This window comes from Lissotriton vulgaris, chromosome 9 (assembly GCF_964263255.1).
Source record: "Lissotriton vulgaris chromosome 9, aLisVul1.2, whole genome shotgun sequence".
NCBI lineage: Eukaryota > Metazoa > Chordata > Amphibia > Caudata > Salamandridae > Lissotriton > Lissotriton vulgaris.
In genome coordinates this window covers 934,662,237-934,678,762 of record NC_141697.1, presented here as the reverse complement: position 1 = coordinate 934,678,762, position 16,526 = coordinate 934,662,237, and the positions used below count along the sequence as shown (strand labels likewise).

Here is a 16,526-nt window from a genome sequence, read left to right as displayed (position 1 = left end):
TATTGGCAGTGCAAGCATCAATAATATTATTTTTGGAGTGGTAAATATACTCCTATAGGACTTCAGCTAGGCCGAAGGTTGGTGACTGATGTTTACAGCTTTAATATTCTTTTTAAATGTTAGAGAATCTCATTGGGTCTTTGTATCAAAATGAATTATTCAGTTAATCCATTTTCAAATGTGTTGGATATAACTCTGTGTAAGGCTTTAATTTAGGCACTGAGGAACTCAATTTTGCACATAAATAATGACATCTGGGTAAATTAACCAGATCCAATGGTTTAGAATGTTGGTCAGAATAGAAGCCACTTCAGTTTTCATAATGCATACTTTTTCCAAGGATGCAAATTATTTCAGTTGATGCAGTGGTTTCTGGTACAAAATCTATCTGGAGTTCTCTCTCAGTCGCCTTCAATAAATAATTTAACACATTTTGCATACAACTCTGGGACTGATATGGAAACATAGATATGTTCCACAGTTTTTTTAATTGTTTGCTTTGAAGAAAAATAGGTTAAACTGGTAACTGTTTACTGCTGTTTATTTGAATGCTGTTTTTTATTTCTCTGGTGGAGCGGAATCTGCCTGGTATTGGCTTTTGCCACGTGATAATGGGTCTTCTTGTTCCAACATATTGTTATGAAGAGCAGGAATGTCATATTCATACCTGTAGGTGCCGGTCACTTAGGCTTTGATGAAACAATTAGTTATAATCTTGAACCTACAAGCACGTTGAATTTATCAAGAACCTGTTGAAGCAGTACCCATGCTGCTAAAATTGCTTGTATTTTTTTACTCTGGAAATAACGGCTTGTCAATCATGCAAAGGCATTAGCAATGTAGCACAGCCTACCGGGAATAAATTCACTATTACTTTCAAGACTTGGTGCAAAAGATTTCATTGTCTACATTTCTAACACAATCACAGAGTATACTTTTTGTAGAATATTTTCAACAGTTATTTCCGCCATACATCTAATTTCTGATTTTGAATCATGGCCTATGATTTTAACATACAATACAATGTTGAGATTTGAGCAGGGTGTAGTAGAGAACTATTGCTCGTAACCGGAAACAAAATAGGGGTGGTGAAAAAGGCCAATGTTCCAAACCAGGAATTATTATTTTGATAAGCTCAAATAAAACTTTTATCAAGTTTGTACTGCAATTTTAAAATGTGAATTATTTAAAAAAAAAAAAATATTTTGACAATTCTTCTCAGCTTTTTGTACTGCGTTACTTAGCAAATTTTCAGCAGATATCCTGTGTGGCATTGTTTAGCCCTGATTGTTCAGCAACATCAAAATCCAACTGTTCACTCATATGGTGAGCTTTTTGTAAATGTTTTTGTTGACATACTTCACGCATGGCTTTTGAGTTGTTACTTTACACTGTGGTGTAAACATTGTGTCATAAGCTTCAATGGTGCAGTTCACATGGACTAAATCAGTACTTTGAATTGCTGATGTTTTTGCTGAAGAGTTTGTGTTTTGTCCTTTTTCCTGTTGTGGTCGTCATAGATCACAAGAGCCGGAACTAAAATACCAATAATGGCAGATGTCACCCAAGCAACTATTTTATTGCATATAATGTGGAGATCTGTTTCTGTTAGAAAAAAAGCAAGAAAAGCCAAAATTAGTTATTTGTAAACGATTAAAGCGAACTGTCAATATTATGTAAAGATGACTGTCAATGAAGGAGAACTTAAGAATAATTTGACAGGTTGGATGAACTATGACAATTTATGTAGTATAGATTTGAGTAACCTGTGACAGCAAAAGACATACATATTACATTTTTTTCAATATTTGACAGTTCACTTCTGATGGTGAGCATGTCAGGTGGCCATTCTATTGAGTACTTTATTAACATTTGTTTGCCTTCCCAATCAACAATATCACACTTAAGCACTTTTACGTTTTTGGCCAATGTGTATCATACAAATTATCCATCATAATTAACACTATCATTGTAGCCCTTAGCTGCTCTATTATAGACTCATAAGATATCCTGGCTACTGGAAATAAAAACTAGACATTATTTTGCAGGTGGTCAAGGAACTTCCTTAAAAAGAAACTATTATTAGAAGCTTGTATATAAAAGGACACGCAGTTCTCTTTTGTGCAGTCTATTAAAAAGATAAAGCACCTGAATCCAATCTATTTATATACATGTTCTTGTGCACTGGAAAGCGGTTGACAAAGGTTAATAGGTCATCTTTAAGCTACTCATTGGTGTATTTGGGTGGTAAATTGATCCTTAAAAGGAGAAATTGTTTCCCAGACATTGTTAACATGAGGAAAAGGCCAAAATATTGAAGTAATACTATCACAAAATGTGCTGTATTACGGAGCAAATTTGTCTTTTTTGCAGCATAATTTAGTCAACCCTGTCACATAATTTGGTCCTCCTCTAATTCCCATGGCCCTGCAAAGACACTTATATTCCATCACCATGATCTTGTCTTTCGCACTGCAGGTCTATCTCTACTGTGTGGCTAAACTAAATGGAGGTTGAGTAACACTGCACAGCTGTACTCTCTTAGATTTGGCATATTGCACAGCTTGGCTACTTGGAACCTGACACACAATGCACTGCTGGGCTACCTTAAGGCTGAGGCACAATGCACAGCTGCAGTCCCTGGAGGTTAAGGCACACTGCACAATTAGGCTACCTGAAGTCCAAGGCAAACTACACAGCTGAGTTACCTGAAGGCTGAGGCACACTACACAGCTGAGCTACGAGAAGGTGAAGGCTGAGGCACAATGCACAGCTGAGCTACCTGAAGGCTAAAAAAATAAATTTAAAAAAAACAACATGAGGTTGAAATTCAGCATTTACTAAATGTCACAGCAATAGAGCTTTGGTCATGTGTCGCACGCTCATCATCTGCAGACTCCAGTTGGAGTCTGTGCGCCTCAGAAGGGGTGGTGGGTGCGCTTTGGGGGTGGGAGGAGGGGGAGTGTTGGACCCGGCCTCGTGGCGTGGTTCCCCCCGCGACTCAGCTCCCCGTTAGCCCAGCCCCATACCTAGAAACCCCTAGCTGCCCTGCCCATGTCCGACCCAACGCCCATGGCCCGCATCGGCCATCCTTCCAGCCCGCACGCCCCAAAGCCGCAAGGCCCCATAGGCCCATCGGCAGCCATTTTCCCTTCCCGAGATCCCTGATGCCGTGGGCCTAGCATGACCCCAGCCCAGCACGGCGTAAGCTCCAGACACGCCAGCCCCCGTTGGGAGGGTGAGGGCTACCCTAGTGAGAGAAGGTGAGGAGTTTCAATGGCACCTCCGGCCTCCCCTGAGAGACTGGTTTCGATCACACCTCTGGTCTCCCCCCTGAGGGCCAGTTTCAATGAGGGCCAGTTTCAATGTCACCTCTGGCCTCCCCGAGTGCTAGCTCCAGACCTGCTGGGCGTCTAGGAATTCTCGGACGCATCCTCAAAAAGATCAAAGAACCAACCGCCGGACTTCACCCACGGACCACCCCCACAGCCTCGGACCCCCGCCTGCAAGGGTCCGGACATCAAAGGGTCACTGAACTATATCAAGGGTCGCCCCTGAACTAGCGGGCAGTTGTATCTTGGACAAGGAAGCCCTGCTGATCTGATCGCGGCTGACTGAACCTCGTGAACTCTTAAGCCCTGCTGACGCTGTCGCAGCTCGTTCTTGGAACTGAACCATCGGAGCCCTGCTGACCTCGTCGCGGCTTGAGCTTGAACCTTGAAGAAGAGTGTTGCCGGTGGCAGAGGCGGGCTCTATCTACTTAGCGCTTAACTTCTGTTAGTCACACTGCTCGCGCTGTTCTCATAGCGGTCTGTTTTTTAACTTAGCAACTAAGGCTAATTTTAAAACGTTCAGTGTGTGTTACCTTATTGCACTTTGTGTTACTGCACCTCACCTCCAGGCTGATTGTAGAGCTTGGGGGACCTCGCATTCCGCCCACTCCCGCCCCGGTCCGCCGCGTCCAATCATGGGCGTTTGATGCGGAGGGTGAGGAGGAGCCTTGCACTTCCGGGCTCAGGGCTCACAGGTCAGCGCTCTAGCGACCCCTCCCTACGCTATAAATGTGCTTTGGTCAGCGACCGCGCAGCGGGCGCACCAGAAGCGCGCCGAAGTCGAGCCAAAGTCAAGCCCGTCTGCGCCCGTCCGCGGCTGGACGGGGCGCGGGGCCATAAACCCTGGCTCTCCTACACCCGCCAATATAAGGTATGGCAGACAAGAACTGCTGGATATCCAGCCTAATACTCCCTTATGTTGTAAACACTCTATGGATGCTTTATCGCTAAAGAACTGTACCACATGCACTTTTGCTCCCGAGAATACTGTAACTACCAATAGTAAGATAAGGACAGTAAAAGCAGCACTGCTTAATTGCAGATCTCTTCGAAAGCATTGTACACAAATCTTCCATCTACTCAAAGATGACAACATTAACATCCTGTTTCTCACGGAAACATGGCTGGATGAGTACTCAGATCCCGATATAATTCAGGCCCTACCTCCCGGTTATTCCCTCTCCAGACTTGACAGGAAGGATGGCAGAGGCGGGGGTATTGCCATTGCTACCAAAGCCCCTTTAGAATGTACCCTCTCTTCCATCACGGTTGATCATAGTGAAGCCGGCTCCTTTACCATTACTACAGGACCGAACCACTCTCTCTCAGGCATCCTCGTGTACCGTCCCCCTGGAAGGCTTTATGACTTTATTCCTACTCTTATGGAAGCCTTAACCCACCTAGCACTCAGAAAAACTCGAGTATTAGTACTAGGCGATTTAAATGTCCACTTTGACGACCCCCTCGATAAGGAGGCGGCAGACATTAAATCCGAGTTACTCTCCCTACAACTAGAGTTAAAGAATAATGACCCGTCACACCAACGAGGACACTTATTGGACCCTATATTTGGGAATTGGATGGGAGTGCAGACCTTATCTCCCCAGCCAGTATCCTGGTCTGATCATTTCGTTATCCCAATACATTTTCACCTAGATGGAACTGAGCATAACAAACAAAGCTCACAGCGATATCAACGTAGGAAATGGAAAAACTTTTCTCTAGACACCTTCACACAAATCCTTGAAAATGCGGGACCTCCTAGAGGATCCGATTGTGAGACAGCATATGAACACCTACAGAAATGCATCACGAATGCTCTGGACATCACTGCCCCTAATCGCACCGTAACTAACGCCACTAGGACAAAAAAAACGCCCCATGGTTTACTCAGGAGCTACAGCTAGCCAAAACCGCTTGTAAAAAGCTCGAAAGAGAATGGCGTCATGACTTCTGCCCTAAAATCAAAGCCCTGTATAAAACGGCGCAAAAAGAATATAATAAAAAGATACGCGTGTCCAAAGCATCTCATTATAATAACCGGATCTTGGAAGCAGAAAACTCCTCGAAGGAGCTCTTTCAGATCTTCAAGGAAATCTCGATAATAGACTCGAATGCTACATCCCAAAATGATTCAGTTGATACTTGCAATAAAATTGCTAAGTATTTTTCCGGCAAGATCACGGACATATATGCTAATTTCTCCAGTAACATAAGACCTGGCATTGACTTTGTTGAGTGTGAAGACCACATACGTACAAAATCTTGCCTTTGTGCTTTTACTGTTCCTCCCTCCGAAATTCTCGTGAAAACCTGTAAAAGTATTAAATCCGGCTCTCCACGAGATCCTGCTCCCCCCAAAATTTTAGCAGCTAGCCTTTCGGTTTTAGAGCCCCACTTTAGACACATGCTCCAAATTTCCTTCTCCACTGCTTGTCTGCCTGCAGAATGGAAGAAAGCAATAGTGCTCCCCATCAAAAAAAAACCTAATGTGAGTCAGGACATATTGGAGAACCTGCGCCCGATCTCCCTGCTACCCTATCTAGCAAACCTAGCAGAGAAAGTAGCCAATATCCAACTTATGGCCCACCTTGAAGCCCAAAATGCCTTTCACACCTCGCAGTCGGGCTTCAGATCGAGCTTCTCCACAGAGACAGCGCTCCTGAGAGCGACCGAAACTCTGCGGGAAGGAGCCGATGAGGGTAAGACCATGGCACTCATCATGCTGGACTTCAGTGCCGCGTTTGACACTGTAGCACACTCCATCTTGCTACAGTGTCTAAACAAAGCGGGGGTCACCAAAGAGGCTCTGGGGTGGCTGAAGGCCTTTCTCACTAACAGGAGTTTTCAGGTTCAGAGAGGAAACTTTCTCTCAGATAGCGTGACATTAGATCAGGGGGTACCTCAGGGCTCTGCCCCGAGTCCCACCCTGTTCAACCTTTACATGGCACCGCTGGCAGAGGTGGTCCAATCGTTCGGCGTAGAGCTTGTCTCTTACGCCGACGATACTCAATTGCTGATCTCCCGGTCTCAAGCTCCCTCCTCCGAGGCTGACAACTTTAAATCCTGCATGAGCAATCTTGCAGCTTGGATGACCAAGCACTGCCTCAAACTAAATGGTACAAAAACTGAGGTATTCATAATAGGAGGAAAGGACACAAACTGGACCAAAGACTGGTGGCCTACCTGTCTGGGACCTCTCCCAACCCCCAGTCAGGAAGCTAAGAACTTAGGCGTCTGGATCGACAACAAGCTCTCTTATGACAGCCATGTCAAGAAAACTGTAGGAAAGTGCTTTGGAGACATGAGAACTCTTAATCGCACTCTGGATTTGCTCCCCTTAAACTCCAGGCGTACCATGACTCAGGCACTTATTACCTCCCGAATAGACTATGGCAATGTGCTGCTGCTGGGCACTTCCGAAAAGAACATAAGAAAATTGCAGGTCTTACAAAACTCAGCCGCGCGCCTAGTGTTAAGACTCCCCCGAAGAGCTCCCTCCAGACCTTCCCTGGCTACCCTCCACTGGTTACCAATCGGTAAGAGAATACTATTCAAAGCACTTCTCTGGTGCCATAGGATTATCCATCAGAAAGCTCCTTCCTATCTGTCCGATCTAGCTATGCCGTACGAGCCTAACAGATCCCTCCGTTCCAAGGGTATGGGTCTGCTCAAAACCTCGCTCACAAAAAAAGCTAGAATGGGAGGTCGGTCTTTCCGCTCTCTTGCAGCCAACAAATGGAACACCCTCCCCACCAACATCAGATTAGATAAGAATGAGTCCTCTTTTAGAAAATTGTTGAAAACTTATCTTTTCGCTCTCTAGCAGCCTTTCTTTCTCCGTCCTCCTATGACTCTCTCTCCACAGCGCGGGGACACGCCGGGAGGCGTCACCAGGCGCTTTACAAACCCCTTTAATAATAATAATAATAATAATAATAATAATAATAATCTACGGAACTCTCTGAGCCCTGCTGACGTGGTCGCGGCTCCCCCCGAACTTCCTCCAGAGCGAGCCCTGCTGACGCTGTCGCGGCTCGAGCAACATTCTAGTCCGGCTGGACTAGCGAAGTTACCAACCCGAGAAAACCATCCTCAAGTGAGTAGGGTCACCAGTGCGACTACCACCTCCCGTATCCCCCCGGCTCGAGGATTGAGAGCTGTGCGCAGGGTACGCTATGTACTGGCCTACGAAACTAAGACTGTCCCGCTACCCTCTCCCTAAAGACTTGAGACTCTCTGCGATCCCTCGATCGTTGTACATAAGTGTGATATTACTTTTCTTCGTGATTATAAAGAAGTTGATAACTAATCCTTCGGTGTTGTGTCTGTTCATAAGTGTGGTGTGGTCCTCGTGTGTACGATTCCGTACTTGAGGTCTTCCCCGGTGGAGATCCCTCACAAGGCTCGGCATGATTGGTGGGAGAGGTGGGTCACGGAGGAGCTGGGTAGACATAACCCGACCTCTGGGATCGCCCCTTCTAACATTGGTGGCAAGCGACGGGATAAGAGCCTACGCCTAGAATCGTACAGTAAAGCGACTGACACACCACCCGAACAAGACCAACCATGAGTCTCATCGGAACCAACGAAAAAAAACGCATTTCAGGAAGAAAAGCTGGAAGATTATACCCACAAAGAATTAAAACAATTCTGTAAAGATTTCCACATCGCTACCACTGGGTTGAGCACCAAGGACGACTTCCAGAAAGCCCTGACGGCCTGGGTATAAGCCGGGGCCCCTCTCCCCACGACGGAAGGAAACAGTGGAGAGGAAGAGCCGCCGACCGAAACTGGCGGCCCAATGGAAGAGGGAGCCGACTCCCTACCACGAAATGCCAGCACGGAGAGAGGTTTGTCGCTAGAAGAAATGGCAGACCTAGAGCGCAACCAAAACGACGAGCTAGAACTGGCCCGACTTAAAAATCGAAGGTGAACTCAAGCTGGCAGAACAAAAACTAGCCATCGAGCAGTTACGACTGCAAGGGGAATTGGAAGACAAGAAGCTCCAGCGAGAGCTAGAAGAAAAGAAGCTCCAGTGGGAGCTAGAGGGGAAGAAGCTCCAACTCGAACACGGGCGCAGCCTGACGGAGCTCGAAATTAATGCCCGGAACGAAGAGACCCGACCCCCGGGGAACAGAGACTCTGCTCCCCCGGTCGAACCGAAAGTACACATCCCCAAGGATGTGGTGAAGGAGTATTATAAGAATGACGATAACCAGCAGTGGTTCAAAGCATACGAGGTCGCCATGACCGCCCACCCAGTACCTGAGAAGGATTGGGGGGGCGGATTGTGGGGCCGCTTCCTCAGCGAGGGAAGAGACACCCTGCTGGATCTGCCCTCCGCCGTCGTGAACTCCTACACCCATATGAAGGACGCCCTCATGGCTCGCTATTGGCTCACCCCGGAAATGTACAGACAGAGATTTCGAGACTGTAAAAAGATACCCGGCACCACATGGGTAGAATATGTGAATTTCTACAGCCGGGCTTTGGACGGGTGGATCAAGGGAGGCAAAGTGACCACTTCGAAGGTCTGGTAGACCTCATCGCCTATGAACATCTATTCAACAATTGCTTTATAGAACTGAGACAGCACCTTCTCGATAGCAAGTTGGCCGACCCCCGGAAGTTGGCTGTCGAGGCTGATCGATGGGTGAACACCAGAGTCCCACGAAGCCCAGTGGGAGACTATAACAGAAACGAGCAAGAAAAGCCACGTCAGAGGGGCGGGGGGAATCAGAATAGACAGAGGGGTCCCCAGGCAGGGCCTCCTCGCAGTCCTCCTAGGAACCAGCCAGGGACCTCCCCGCCAGACGCCAGGGCCGGATTCCCTCCTGTTAGATCAGGACCCAGAATAGCCACAGCCTGCTACCGATGTAACCAAACAGGGCACTACGCCAATTACCCCAACTGCCCCCTGCTCAAGAAGACCCCTGCTGCAGGTCCCCCTGCACGCCACCTCGCCAACGTAGCCCTAGAAGAAGAAGAGGAGATAGAGGACCCCGAGGGGTGGGAACCAGCAGCCATGACCTTAGTTTCCCTGGGGGATAGAGATATGGTCACCGGAACCTTCCTACCAGACAACACAGAAGTACCGACAGCAAGTGACTGTCAACGGGTTCCGCATAGGGGCTCTCCGAGATACCGGGGCCAGTATCACTGCTGTGAAAGAGCACCTTGTCACCCCAGACCAAATAGCACCCCGCGCATCCTGCAGGGTGATCTCCGCTGACAATTCCGTCCGCACCTGTAGGATAGCTCAGGTCCCATTCGAGTGGGAGGGCGTCTCCGGAGAGTTACGATCCGCACCGACATGCCCGTGGACTGTCTCCTCAGTAACGACCTGGAGAGCTCTCCCTGGAAGCAAGTAGAGCGAAAGACGCACCTCGAGATGGTGGGCCAACCCGAGTGGGCCTGCGTGACCACCCGATCCATGTTGGCCCGGTTGAGTTGACCACTGACAACCCTTGCCCCGTCCCCGCCGAGCCGGAGGGCCGTGGGCAGACCGAAGGCCTTATTCTCTTTCCCAGCGAGAGCAGCGACCCCGACCCTGGTCTCCTGGACCAAGCTGGTGAGCCAGCCCTGAGCTCGGACGACCTCCCTGAGTTGGCCCAGTGGCGCCAAGAGGGGGCCCTCCCGAGAGGAGTTCTGCCTGGAACAGACTTCTTGTCCCTCTCTAGTGGGGCAGCGGCAGCAGGCCGCCGGTGACCAGTCCGGCTCCCACCACATTTATTGGGAAAATGGCCTGCTATATAGCGAACAGAAATCCGCCGAACTAGGGTCAGCCCGAGTACTGGTGGTACCCCTACGTTTCCGTGGATTCCTACTGAACCTGGCCCACGATGTACCCCTGGCGGGACACTTGGGTCAAGACAAAACGTACCACCGGTTGGTCACCCATTTCTACTGGCCCCACATGCGCTCCGATGTGGAGGCCCACTGCAGGTCCTGCCCCACGTGTCAGGCCAACGGAAAGAGCGGAGGGCGACGCAAGGCTCCCCTCCAACCCTTCCCCGTGGTCAGTACCCCCTTTGCACGGGTGGGAATCGATATCGTGGGGCCCCTTGACCCCCGAACGTCCTTAGGACACCGGTTCATTCTGGTCCTGGTGGATCACGCCACCCGATATCCCGAAGCCATCCCCCTCCGAGCTGTGACAGCCCCAGTGGTGGGGCGGGCCCTCATGGGGATCTTCTCCCGGGTGGGGTTCCCGCGAGAAGTAGTGAGCGACAGAGGAACAAACTTCATCTCCAAGTACATGAAGTCTCTCTGGCAACAGTGCGTCCCATGGTCCTGGTTCCAAAGGCGGCCGCCCCCGGCGCTGTTACCGAGCTGAGGTTCTGCGTGGACTACCGCGGGCTTAACGCCGTCACCAGAACCGACGCTCACCCCATCCCCCGAGCAGACGAGCTCATTGACCGCCTAGGGTCTGCTCAATACCTCAGCACCTTCGACCTGACCAGTGGCTACTGGCAGATCGCCCTGACCGAAGGGGCCCGAGAGAGGTCCGCCTTTTCCACCCCGGATGGCCACTACCATTTCCGGGTGATGCCCTTCGGCATGAAAAATGCCCCTGCCACCTTCCAGAGACTAGTGAACCAGGTACTGACAGGGTTGGAAGAATTCAGCGCCGCATATCTGGACGATATTGCGGTGTTCAGCTCCCACTGGCCTGAACATCTCCTCCACCTCCGTGAGGTCTTGTTAGCCCTACAGAGGGCCGGTCTCACCATTAAGGCCAGTAAGTGTCAAATCGGTCAAGGGTCCGTGGTCTACCTGGGGCACCAGGTCGGTAACGGCCTCGTGGCACCTCTCCAACCCAAGATCGATGCGATCGTGGCCTTGGAGGCCCCCTCCACCCAAACGGAAGTGCGGGCGTTCCTAGGGCTCACGGGGTACTACCGAAGATTCATAAAGGGATACGGTAGCATTGTAGTGCCCCTTGTAGGAAGGTGGATATCTGACTATGGTTGCCCCCAACTTTTTGCCTGGTGTTTTGCTGGTTTTTCGACTTAGTTGACCTGGGACCCTGCTATTCAGGACCCCAGGCCCACTGCTCTCTCTGTAAAATGGATTCCATGTACCTTAGGTACATATCTAATTGGATACTGAGTCACCTCATCAGTCCCTGTACAGTGTACCTTAGGTACCCAGGGCATAGGTGCACCCAGGGCCTACCAGGGGCTGCAGCATGTATTATGCCACCCCTGGCTGGCCATCCAAATCTGACACAACTGGCTGCACGACAGCTGGGGCAAGGTGGTGTAATCACCCTTTGCTTTAGATATAGTATTCCTATATCTAACCCTAAAATAGACACATATATTCCTATCAGTCACTCCTATGGCAGACCTTATCAATCCTGAAGGCAGAGTGCTTGGAATTAGGTGACATGGTGCTCTGGCATGAGCTGAGCCCGTTTGCAGCTTGCGGAACCAAGTCCTAATAGCTGTTCCATGATAACGCTATACCATATACTCTTAAGTGCATTATGAACCTCGCGGTCAAATGCTAACTTTGTCATAGCATTATCAAAACATGTCGAGTAAGGTGTCATACGAATTGGAATACTAACCCCTCGCCAATTCTGGCGACGGGGTTAGCATTCCACCCTTCTAGAGGGACATGACATGTATGTAACTGTGAACCCCGGTTAAAGTTAACTCGAGCCTCAGCATCACAAAATGGATGCTGCCACCACAGACACAAGTCTGACCTCCTGCTGTTGGGAGTCCTTCCAGCGAGGGAGGCTTGGACAAAGCGTTTCCTGCCTTGGGAGGTGCTAGCACCACCCCAGACAGGATTTTGTGTATTAGGCACCAGCAGGCACCATCAGCGTACAGCGGCTTCCCTTTGTCGACTTCCTGCAAGGATCCAGACTTCAGAGCCCGACGAGACCCGGATTCCCAGACCTCTCCGACCTCTACATACATCTGCAGCACAGCTGAGATCCGTGGGTGCGACAAGACATTTGGGACCGGCCATCTTGAAAGAAGCAGCACTTCGCTCCAGCACGACTTCAGAGGTATCCTCGACCTAGTGCTTTGGGGACTGAGAAGCCCCGACCCCGAGCAGCTCCTGCACCGAAGACCAGCCCTCCAGCATCCACGAGATCTGCGTGGGGCCCTTCTGCCTGTTTGCTGCTCGACGCGTTGTCTGGTCACTTGCCGGCTGGCTAGTGGCCTCCTAGACGAAGAACTCCGACAACTTTGCTGCTGGTCTGGTTCCTCCAGACTGGCCCTTGCTAACTTCCAAAAGAGGAGCACCCCGGACCCTCCTGGTCCACTCCAGACGCCGTTTCCACTCACCGCGTGGGTTGCCTTTGCCAAGGCCTGTTGAACCCGAATCCGGAGATGACACCACCGACAGCGAGAGCCTGCGTGGGACAGCTCGTGCCTCCATCCTGGTCGTCGAAGACACCACCTGGTCCACGTGGCTGCAGAGACAAGCGTCCACCTCCACCTGATCGCGACGACGACATCTGGTTCCACTCCAGTCACTGGCTAGTGACTTTGAACATTGTCCCCTCTGCTTTCAGGTTCTTCTCTTCACTGATCCACCCTTGGATCGCACCGGACATCTTCCTTCTGACCGCCTGCAGCATCTTTTCCTCCAGGCTCCATAGACTTCAACGCCGGAACCCGACACGACTTGGCACCTATGCACCCGCAGCCTGTGGGTGAGGTAACACGAGCATTTCGGTGCTCAAGGGTAGCTTGACTCTCCTAGTGTCCAGTTCCACAGTCGTTTTAGTCCTATCTAGTCAGGGACGTCCGTACTCACCTTTTCTTTAAACTGTACTGTCCATAGACGATTGTACGCATCTCGCGTGTGAGTTCACACTCTGCACACGCGCTCCGTGGGCCTCCTATTACCTACCTCAAGTTAGTATAGCGTGGTCCCAGCGATCCTACAGCCTCTGGACAGCTCTACTCCTTTGATTGACTTTCACATTCCACTTACTTAGTATATGGTTTGTCGTGCCCCTAGGGCACCATTGTAAATCGTGCAACTTAAACGTATTTTTCCTAAGAGTTTGTCATGTGCTTAGCCCTCTGACCTCATAAAGAGTTCAGAGGTGTATGTTAGTTAATAAATACTTGTTTATTTTCATAACAACCTGTGTGGTGTCCTTTCACTTGGTATTCAAGGGGTTATATTTGGTAAAACAGCTGGCTTCACATGCCAAAAGAGTTTAGCCTAAAGACTGCTTTTGTCCACGCTACTACGATAGCTGGTCTATAAGGTTGACTTTACAACCAATCACCATAAGGGTTGTTTGGACTGATACAAGGTGATCACTAGAACTTGTGAGCATCATATATAAGGCCAACTTCTCACACCCCTCACAGAATTGCGTTGCAGGCCCCCCGACTACTCCAAAGAGTTCGTCATCCAGACGGACGCGTCCGAGCATGGCATCGGGGCCGTCCTGTCCCAATTGAACGAGAAAGGCCTGGATCAGCCAGTGGCCTTCATTAGCCGGAGATTACTCCCTCAAGAACAAGGGTGGAGCACCATCGAGCGAGAGGCCTTCGCTGTGGTTTGGGCCCTGAAGAAGCTGAGGCCCTACCTGTTCGGTACTCACTTCCGGGTCCAAACCGACCACCGACCCCCTAATGCAAATGAGAGGGGAGAATCCCAAATTGCTGCGATGGTCCATCTCCCTCCAGGGGATGGACTTCACTGTTGTCTTCACTGTTGAGCACCGGCCAGGTGTTGACCACGCCAACGCTGACGGCCTGTCCCGTTTCTTCCGCCTCAGTGAAGAGAACCCCCAAGGGTATGGGTAGTTCTCTCCGCCTTTCAGCTGGAGGGGAGGCGTGTTGGACCCGGCCTCGTGGCGTGGTTCCCCCCCGCGACTCAGCTCCCCGTTAGCCCAGCCCCATACCTAGAAACCCCTAGCTGCCCTGCCCATGTCCGACCAAACGCCCATAGCCCGCATCGGCCTGTCCCGGCCACCCTTCCAGCTCGCAAGCCCCAAACCCGCAAGGCCTATCGGCAGCCATTTTCCCTTCCCGAGATCCCTGATGCCGTGGGCCTAGCATGACCCCAGCCCCAGCGCGGCGTAAGCTCCAGACGCGCCAGCCCCCGTTGGGAGGGTGAGGGCTACCCTAGTGAGAGAAGATGAGGAGTTTCAATGGCACCTCCGGCCTCTCCTGAGAGACTGGTTTCGATCACACCTCTGGTCCCCCCCCTGAGGGCCAGTTTCGATGTCACCTCTGGCCTCCCCGAGTGCTGGCTCCAGACCTGCTGGGCGTCTGGGAATTCCCGGACGCATCCTCAAAAGGATCAAAGAACCAACCGCCGGACCTCACCCACGGACCGCCCCTACAGCCTCGGACCCCCGCCAGCAAGGGTCCAGACATCAAAGGGTCACTGAACTATATCAAGGGTCGCCCCTGAACTAGCGGGCAGTTGTATCTTGGACAAGGAAGCCCTGCTGATCTGAACGCGGCTGACTGAACCTCGTGCACTCTTGAGCCCTGCTGACGCTGTTGCGGCTCGTTCTTGGAACTGAACCATCGGAGCCCTGCTGACCTCGTCGCGGCTCGAGCTTGAACCTTGAAGACATCTACGGAACTCTCTGAGCCCTACTGACGTGGTCGGGGCTCCCCCCGAACTTCCTCCAGAGCGAGCCCTGCTGACGCTGTCGCGGCTCGAGGAACATTCTAGTCCGGCTGGACTATCGAAGTTACCAACCCGAGAAAACCATCCTCAAGTGAGTAGGGTCACCAGTGCGACTACCACCTCCCGTATCCCCCCGGCTTGAGGATTGAGAGCTGTGCGCAGGGTACGCTACGTACTGGCCTACGAAACTAAGACTGTCCCGCTACCCCCTCCCTAAAAACTCTCTGCGATCCCTTGATCGTTGTACATAAGTGTGATATTAGTTTTCTTCGTGATTATAAAGAAGTGGATAACTAATCCTTCGGTGTTGTGTCTGTTCATAAGTGTGGTGTGGTCCTCGTGTGTACGATTCACTCCTTGAGGTCTTCCCCGGTGGAGATCCCTCACAAGGCTCTGCATTATTGGTGGGAGAGGTGGGTCACGGAGGAGCTGGGCAGACATAACCCGACCTCTGGGATCGCCCCTTCTAACAGGGAGGTGTTGGTTGGGGGGCCAAACAGTTTTTTTTAAAAGCTTTTCCATATTTAGTATTGAAATAAAGAAACAGTTAAGAGAGATTAATGGTAGAGAGAAGGTAAGGAACACTGTGGAGGAATATAGGGGCTTTAGGATTCAGATAAAAGGATTCTCGGAGCTGTGTAGTAGATTTCAATGGGGAAGATAACGATCTGCTCCTGGAATGTGGTGGGCTTGAACGATAGGGCTAAGAGGCTCGCTTTGCTGAAATAATAAGGTTAAACTCTACGGATAAAGTCTGCATACAGCAGACACACATACCTTGGGAGAAAAGAGAATTACTAAAGTCTTGGGCTATAACACTCTTGCCTGTACAACTCAAACCTCTAATATTCGGGGGGTAGCTATCCTAGCCAAAATATCAGTAGGGTTAGTCAAGCGCAAAATAGCAGATACTTTGGGGAGGTGGGTCATAGTAGAACTTATATCAGGCATTACTATATGCTCGGTTTATGGGTCAAACCAAGATGCCCCCTAGTATTTGAGGATCTTGAAATAGAGCTTGCCTCTTGGCCGAAGTCCCTAATTTTTTGTAGTGACCTAAACATCTCCTTAGGTGCTGAACTGGGGAACCAGAGGCAGAGCAGATATTCCGGTCGGAAGCCTAGAGTATATCAGGCCCAAAGTCATCTTAAAAATAGCCATGACTTGGTGGATATTTGGGACTTAAAAAAAATCAATCCGACCCTGGATGCACGTATTTTTCTTATCCGCATAACAAATACGTTAGGATTTACTATTTCCTCGGAACAAGAGACTTGCTATGACAAGTGGAAATTATGAAGCTCCCTAAAATAATATCGGATCACAACCCTTTAATTTTAGTAATAGATTTAACCGATTTTATTAGACACTGCACTGAATGGACGTTTGATAGGAAGCTTCTTGTGAATGAAGATTACAAGAAATTTATTAGGGATTGGACAGAAAAATATTTCGATATGAACCGCTTTAGTGCCGCTAGGGGGGCTGTCTGGGACTGCTTTAAAGCTAGTCTCAGAGGTGAAACTATTAGCTTTACGGCCAGAGCAAAAAAGGAGCAGG

General features: G+C 50.0%; 1 long non-coding RNA gene across 1 annotated transcript in view; it reads right to left on the bottom strand.

Moving 5' to 3' along the window:
• Nucleotides 1-1,194: 1,194 nt before the first annotated feature.
• LOC147692559 (uncharacterized) overlaps nt 1,195-16,526 on the bottom strand; it is a 52,737-nt gene continuing 37,405 nt past the window's right edge. The window contains exon 2 of the long non-coding RNA XR_015300050.1: nt 1,195-1,605. This is a non-coding gene — a long non-coding RNA (uncharacterized LOC147692559). The remainder of the gene's footprint in view (nt 1,606-16,526) is intronic.